The sequence below is a fragment of the Desmodus rotundus genome, chromosome 13, assembly GCF_022682495.2.
Source record: "Desmodus rotundus isolate HL8 chromosome 13, HLdesRot8A.1, whole genome shotgun sequence".
Classification (NCBI taxonomy): domain Eukaryota; kingdom Metazoa; phylum Chordata; class Mammalia; order Chiroptera; family Phyllostomidae; genus Desmodus; species Desmodus rotundus.
In genome coordinates, this window is record NC_071399.1 from 76,088,124 (window position 1) to 76,095,914 (window position 7,791).

Below are 7,791 nucleotides of genomic sequence, written 5' to 3' on the forward strand. Positions count from 1 at the left end.
GGCCGTTCTGCCTGCCTCCTTGGTATGTTTTTGTGGCCCCAGTCTCCCATTTTTATTCAGATTCCAACAACCAGGTCAGTAAAGAACTTTTTGTGGAATCAACTATTCTTCCAATGGCATACAACCTTTTCCCTGCTGCTTTATTGTCTCTTTAGAAAGTAGAACATCATGGATGATGAACCACACAGCAGACTAGGGCAAAACTAGTCACATGGCTTTAAGAAGGGACTTAAATTTACTATTAACTTCCACGACCTATGTAGGAAGCACTGCCACGTAGGGGCGCTGTTCACAGACACAAAAACCCCTCATCTGCTGCTCTCAGGCTGCAGACGAAGTCAAGCTTTCTTCCCTCATTAAATGTTCTTTCCCTTATTAAAAGCGTTAGTTTGATTTTCAATAGAATTTAGGTTTTGGGTGCAGTTTCTCTTTACACTTTTCCTCAGTTTCTCTTGCTCCAATTTCCCTGATACTCAAGGAAGTCTAAGATTATAATCTGCCCTGATGTAAAGTATTCCCCTCGAGCCCACACTGGCTCTTGAGGACGCACTGTGGAACGGATGTGAAAACGACTAGCAGACAATTCACATTTCCTAGCTCTTCTGGGGGCACAGGCGTGAGGAGGTGGTAAAGTCTCTTGTCCATGTAGATCCCTCTTCAAAGTTCAAACCCCAAACAATCGCAGGTTAGTCTGGACAAGTGGGGCGGGCCCACTGCATGTCCTCTGACAGCATCCGGGGTCTTGCAAAGACTACCCCAGCTGGCATTCAGCGCATACAGCACATGGGCAGGAGCGACATCAGTGCGGATAATCTGGAGGGCACCTGCATTGAAAGGACCTGATAGGGTGTCAGACCATGGAAGGCATGAAGCGGTTTCGGCATAGGGGGCTGCAGCTGGCCAAGTCATGAAGAACTCTCACGTGACTCTATGTCTTGGAGTTTTTCTAAATGCAAAGAACAACTGGATGCACATTGGCTTATGTCCATAAATGCAACCAGACTCCCTTTACTTTGTCAGCAAACTCCAAACTGTCTGCAAATTCTGCCAGGTAGAAACCTCCGTTTCTGACTTTGGATTTGCTCTTCTGTGTACAAGCCGTCCGTGTCCTCTATGCAGTGGGCGGTGAGTAGGGAATGGATTTACTTCAGGCAGAGCTGAGCTGCAAGACGTGGCCAGCAGGCGGCCATTGAATCAGATCGAGAAGCAAAGCTCCTTGGTCTGTCACCCAGACCGCCCTGTTGACGATAAGAGGGACTCTCTCTTGCAGGGGCTGAATACACACTTTATTATCTCGACGTAATTCTTAGTTGTTTTTACTAGCCCATTTCCCAAAGTACACCATTGCCCATGGTGTCCTCTGGTGGGCGGAAGGTGGTCCCAGGACTGGTTCTGTAATATTAAGTAAAGCAGTTGGAGGAGTAAATTCTGTCTGTTCCAGATCACATTCCAAATAGCCCGCCCAGGAAATACCGTTTCGCAACTGGTTCATCAGGTATCTGAACCGTTGGCTTTCCAATGTCTGGAGACCCACAAACCAGAATGCCAGGGCGGCCACCCACTTCCTCGCAGGAGATGTTGTTGGATAACTTCCAGGGCTGAAGGGGCACTCTCTTTGAAAGGAAGGCCGTTTTTTTGTTTTGTTTTGTTTGTTTTCTTCTCTTTTCTAATGCTCACAAGCCTCAAGGCCAATACTCAATTAATCTGGAAGGTGGGACTCTCTTGCACAAAAATGTAAGAGAAACCTGAAGGGCGGATTATGAAGTTTACAGATTTTCTGGCGTCACAACGGAACACGGGAGGAAGAGTGTGCATCAACCCACTCCTGTCTTCCCGGCGAAGATGAGCTGTGAGCGAGGTTCGGCTTCCTTTTCCTCGCCTTGCTTGTCTCAGACAACGGGTAGTGAACTGCACTGATAGTGAGGCGAGGGTGGGTGCAGGAAGAGAAGGCACCTTGGGAACGCTGGTCTTGGCTGATGATGAAACCAAACACCCGCACCTGGCCCTAAAGGCAAGTCACAGGACAGGACCTACTAAAAGTAAACCCCTGCTCCAGTGGTGACAGCAACAACGTGCAGCCCGACCCACAGCAGCAGATGGGGGGGCTAGCGGAACAACTGGGGCGGGTCTTCGTCTGAGGTCCCCCTGGGGGCCCAGCTGGGGCTGCTGGGGGGCTGCAACACAAGGAAGCTGCCCGCCCGCCAGTCCATGCCGGGCCCCACCCGTGCAGGGTTGGGGCAGTGGAGGATGAGCTGGGCTCTCGTGTGCATGGAGCTGAGGGGCCTGGCTTCTGCAGCTGCGGTGCTGGCCGCGCTCAGTGTCATTTTTTGATGCAGAAAGTATCTCTTCTTTCTCCATGTGCCTTCCTTTTCCCTCTTACTACTACCTCTTTCCCCTTACTCCCCACTCCTTTTAATGTCCACATTGTGTGGGGTTTTTTTGTTTGTTTGTTCAGTGGTGTCTTCACTTTCTTACATGACGTTCTTTTTGGCTCACGTAATTTTCCTTTCATTTCGGCCTCCTTTAAGTATTGCTTTTCATGGGTCTTAGAAAGGCCAGAGCAAAGACCTGAAAAATGTTAATTCGCTTTTGGCATCAGATTGTGACATTTCTATTATTCTTTCTATGGGACTGTTGTTTGCCCCACGTTCCCACTACCCAGAGAGCAGCCCTGCACCAAGCACAGATTATCCTTAATAAATACATTTTGCTGTGAATGGTTTGAAGACTTATTTGGTGATTTTGAAAAGAAGCTGGGGAGTATAAGGAGAAGGGGTTTATCCTGGGACCTCTGTTGAGTTCACCCAATCACTAGAGTTAAAAACATAGGCAATAGGCCTTTTGGGCTTCCAGAGTGAGATCACCATCATGTGATGATATTAATTAGAAGAAAGCAGAACTAATTGCTGGACTTTTTCATCCGTTAACTTCCCTCCAGTCTCCACTTTTTAGCTGGTAAAGCTGGTGTTCCATGATACGCGGCTGGTAAATATTTAATTGCCCCTCTCAAAAAAGTGTTTTGCATTTTCACATTACCCTCTGCCTCGTGGCGATGGAAGACAACGTGGGTAACGTGTGTGTCTGGGAGCGTAGACTCTGAGTATGTTCTTCCCAATAAAAGACAATGCACACGCTTGCTCTCCTGCAATACAGACCCGAGAGGTGCCGATGTGAAATGACCCCCGCTTTCCTAAACACACAGCAATCCAGTTTGAACCTGTGCTCCAATTACAGGCCTCTGCGGGGCAGTTGCGGTGAAACGACCACGTCACAATAGGATTAGAACGCTGCTCTCCAGGACCGCGAGGGAAGCCAGTCCGGGCAGAGCTGCAGGTTTATTCCTCTAAATTGTATGTAAACAGCATTGATAGCCACCTTGGTGCCACCTTGCTATTGTTTCTATAAATCCTCCATAGAAACAATCTAAAATGAATAGACAATGAGTCAGTAATGGCTTGTTAGTTCCCAACCCTGGGCTGTGCTACCAATCTGCTTCGTGAGTACCACACACAGGGACTGGCCCTGGATAAACATTCACCAGTGGCTCACTAGAAGGACATTACAGCAAAACCAGATTTGATATCCTGAGAAATCACTGTGAATTGTGCCTCCTCCCTGATATTTTCTTGCAAAATTAGCTTCAAACACTGGGCCATTTTAGTCCTCTCAGGAAACTTCTGCAGTCACATACTTTCCACGCTCCCTTCGATTTCAAAAAGGTTATACTTCAGTTTCATAGCAATGCTTTCTGTCTCTGACTAATGTGAAGGAAGCGAAAATTGCCCGGTTTTGATGACTAGGACAGGTCTGAAGTCAAGCCACTGGAATGGAATTAACCATTGGGTTAGGCCACAGGGTTGAAATACGTGTTCAGCGCAGTGGTTAATTGTAACATGGTGCTATTATAGTACCAATCATATCCTCCTACAAATTAAAACCGAATAGAGTAAAACTGTGCCGTTAAAATCTAAAGAAGTTTCAGGTTTGTTTCCTAGCGTCATGTAAAATCGTGCCATACCTCACTTCTCCTTTGATACCTAGAAATAGAAGAATATTCTTATTTGTTCTGCTGAATTACTTAATGTTTTTCTTCATTTGGCTTATTTATACATACTCAGTTTGTGAGTGTATATGTCTGAATGGGCCAAAGGAGTTCTGTAAAATAAAACTACTGTTCCATATTTGCTAGCGAGCTACATAAAACCAGTTTTATGTTGCTTCTTTGGTGTGGTTGGTTGAGCGCAGAAAGTGTTTTTAGTGAGAAAAGAACCCGAGGATGAATATACAACACATTCCCGAGCCTGTGGTATCATTTGGCTCTCTGAGGACGGTGAGAGATGTTTAAGATCACCTCTGCTCAGAGTAAAATGAGTGGTGTCCTACCACCCACGCAGGGCAACGAGCAATATTCATCCCCTCAGAAAAAAATGTCTGAGTGCCTTCTAGGTGCCAGTCACCATGGTAGACAAAGTGCAGGCTCTTCTCCAAGGATCATGCAGCCTACTCACCAATGAAGGGTTCAGAGCATTTAATTTACCTGCATTGAAACCAGAAATGCACATGACAAACACACTTGCTACTTGAAAGAAAAAGTAGAGTTTTGGCTGGTGTGATAATTCAGCTCAAAAGTTGTTAAGCTCCTTACTGCCTTATTTGGAAACATGTGTGTCCAAGTTATCTCATGCCGCCATTACAAAATACCACAGACTGGGTGGCTTAAAAAATAGACATTTTGTTAACTATGCTGCTCTACACCCAGCACAGTTAAAATAGATGCCTCGGTCTTCTCAGACATGTGTGCGTCTACTTAACAGACATTCTTGTCCTCAGCCACTGAGATAGAAACATTTCAGTTACAGTTCATTCCTCCTCCTCCAGTGAACCTTAAACTGACCAGTTGCCATGTCCTGTGGGGCCTACATGTGACAGGTTTCCTCCATCTACCACCTTTACTTACCATCCCTACTATTTCTACTTTATTGCAGGCCAGTATTATCACTGGCCAGGTCTTATGGACTGAACAGTTCCTCTCAAAGTTTATATTTTGGAATTCTAGCCCCCTGTGTGATGGTGTGAGGAGGTGGGGCCCTTGATAAATGATTACGTCATGAGGGCAGAGCCCTTATGAATGGGGTTAGTTCCCTTATAAAAGAGACTCCAGAAGACTCTCTTGCCCCTCCTGCCATGTGAGGACACAGCAAGAAGAATGTTGTCTGTGAAGAAGGCCGTGCACCCCCTCCAGACACCAAATCTGCTGGCACCCTGGACTTTCTAGCCTCCAGGACTGTGTAAACTAAAAATTGGGTGTTTAAGCCTCTCAGTCTATGGCATTTTGTTATAGCAGTTCGAAGGGACTAAGAGAACCATTGACAATGGCTTTCTCACATCCCTCTGCCACCAATCTTTTCCACAGCTCTGACAATGTACTTCCCTATTCAAATACGTTTGCCAGGTCCCAGTTTACATATAAGGTCCAGTACCAACCTGGCATTCCAGGCCTGCTAATAGCTGTCCTGACAGATAACCCTTATTTGGTCTTACACCGTTCCTCTTCATACTGCTATCGCCCAGCAAATTGAATTCATCACCACTTGTACTCGGCCCTCGCCCAGCGCTAAATTGTCCATGACTTCCCATTGTTGGACTCCCCCGCACCATTCTAGCCATTCCACATTGAACAAATATGTGTCAATGCTAAGTTCCAGTCATTGTCTTAGCAGCTGAGGCTCTATAAAAGGGATAAGACATGGTTCTGGCTTTCAGAGTTCATTGCCTAGTAAAATCAAGATAGTCATGTAAACCAATAGCTAAAATTTAATATCATAGATAAGAGCTCAAAACTGTAATGCTTGTTGGACCATTTCTACATATCTGTATCTTACTTATCCAATTCCAGCTCATAGGACATCTAATCTTTTGTCCCCTCTCTTATTTCCACAGCACTGGCACTTCATCTATGCCTTTCATGTAGTCTTTATCGCTCTGTCTCATACTTTAAATGGCATGTGTTTCCATGTCTTACTTTTCTCAACTAGACTTTAAGCTTCTGGCAAGTAATATCCATTCCACATTAAGCTTTGGGTTCCCCACAGTGCTTAATATATATAGCCTTTCATCCAGCATTCGTGAATGTACTGACAAAATAATTCCTAAATTTGTGGAACCACAAACTAAGTTAGTGCACTCTTTAAATAAAACCATTTCCCTTGAATAATATTGAAAACCTTTGTGATTTTATTAGGCTTTAGCTTATTAATTTAGTTAAATAGAAGCCTGATTATAGGTTTAGGAACATGAATATCAAAATTAGTTCTGGAGATTGAACATTACATAAAAAAGTATAAAGAAACATTCATTATTACTAATGTTTTAAGCATCTAAAAATAGATTTGTGAAGATGGCAGTATAGGTTACTCACTTCCTTCCACGATCACATCACAACTACAACTAAACTACAGAACAACCATCACTCAGAACCCCCTAAAATCTGGCTGAATGGAAGTCCTACAACTAGGGAATTAAAGAAGCCACACTGAGACTAGTAGGAGGGGCAGAGAAGCGTAACAGAGATATTCCACGTGTAGTGGAAAAATATTGGGAGGGATATCTCAGAAGTGAGTGGTCCCAGCCTCACACCAGCTCTCCCGATCCTGATCCAGTTGTTCCAATGCCAGGAAGAGAAGTTGCTGTAACTCCTGGCTATAAAAATTAGCAAGGACTGAGGCTCAGGGTAATGGAAGGCTTCTGGAGTTCCAGGCAGTTCCTCTCAATGGGCCCAGTCACAGACTAACTCAGTCTCACTTACTCTGAGCTCCAGCCCCACAGCAGCAGCTCAAAAGACATCAGAGAAATACTGGAAGGAACTGAATTGTCCAGCATCAAGACAAGATCTGGGGAGAGTCTGCTTTCTCCCAGACAGAAGTGCTGGGAGAGGCCATTTTTCCTTTAATGAGCCCTTCCCCCACAGAAACAGCTGGCGGGTGCCATATCTGATATTCCATTAACTTGGCTCCTACTATTTACCCCACTCTGGTGATTCCCTGAGGCACTGTCCTGCTCAATTTTCAGAACCACCCAAGCTGTTTCCAGTGTCTTTTCCATACAGATGGCCTGTCTTGGCTTATGCTTCAGATTTTCCCCAAATCTCTCAAGTAGCATCTGACCTCAGCATACCCACACCTCTCCTAACTGGCCCCAGGCCCAGCACCCACAGCAAATAGCCTTGGTTCACAGTTTGGCCTTGCCTGGGCACCTCCAAGCCCAGTGGTATTTCACTTTGTAGCTTATGCTTGTTGGTCATGGAGAGAACAGAAGGAGCAGATGACCTTGGCCTGAACCTCCTAGGAGACCCCAGAACTTGCACACCCAGTGGACAGCTCTAGATCACACTGAAGTATCACCACTTAACCACCTCCACAAGCAACATGTAAGGTGTGAACTCAGCAGGCACCAGGGCCCCACTGAAGTAAATCCTGCTCAGCTGATCCTCCATGGTGATCAGAAGTCAGTGGTGAGTGGTTGCAGCCAGTCCTTGCAGCTAATCGGCCTGGAGACAAATCCCTCTCTTTGATGTGCCAACAGCAATCAAGACTCAACTACAGGAGAAGGATGTACACAACCCACACGGGAGAGGGGGTGAGGTGCAGTTTGAGTACCCAGCTTGGGTGATTAGGGAGGCTGTTCCACTGGACCCTATAGGAGACCTACTACATGAGGCCACTCTACAAAGCCCTGGAGACATATCAACTCTATCTAACACAGAAAAAAAAAAACACAGGGAGGCTGATAAAA

General features: G+C 45.7%; 1 pseudogene; it reads right to left on the reverse strand.

The window, feature by feature from the left end:
• Positions 1-396: 396 nt before the first annotated feature.
• Positions 397-7,492, reverse strand: LOC128779825 (polynucleotide 5'-hydroxyl-kinase NOL9-like; annotated as a pseudogene).
• Positions 7,493-7,791: the final 299 nt, after the last annotated feature.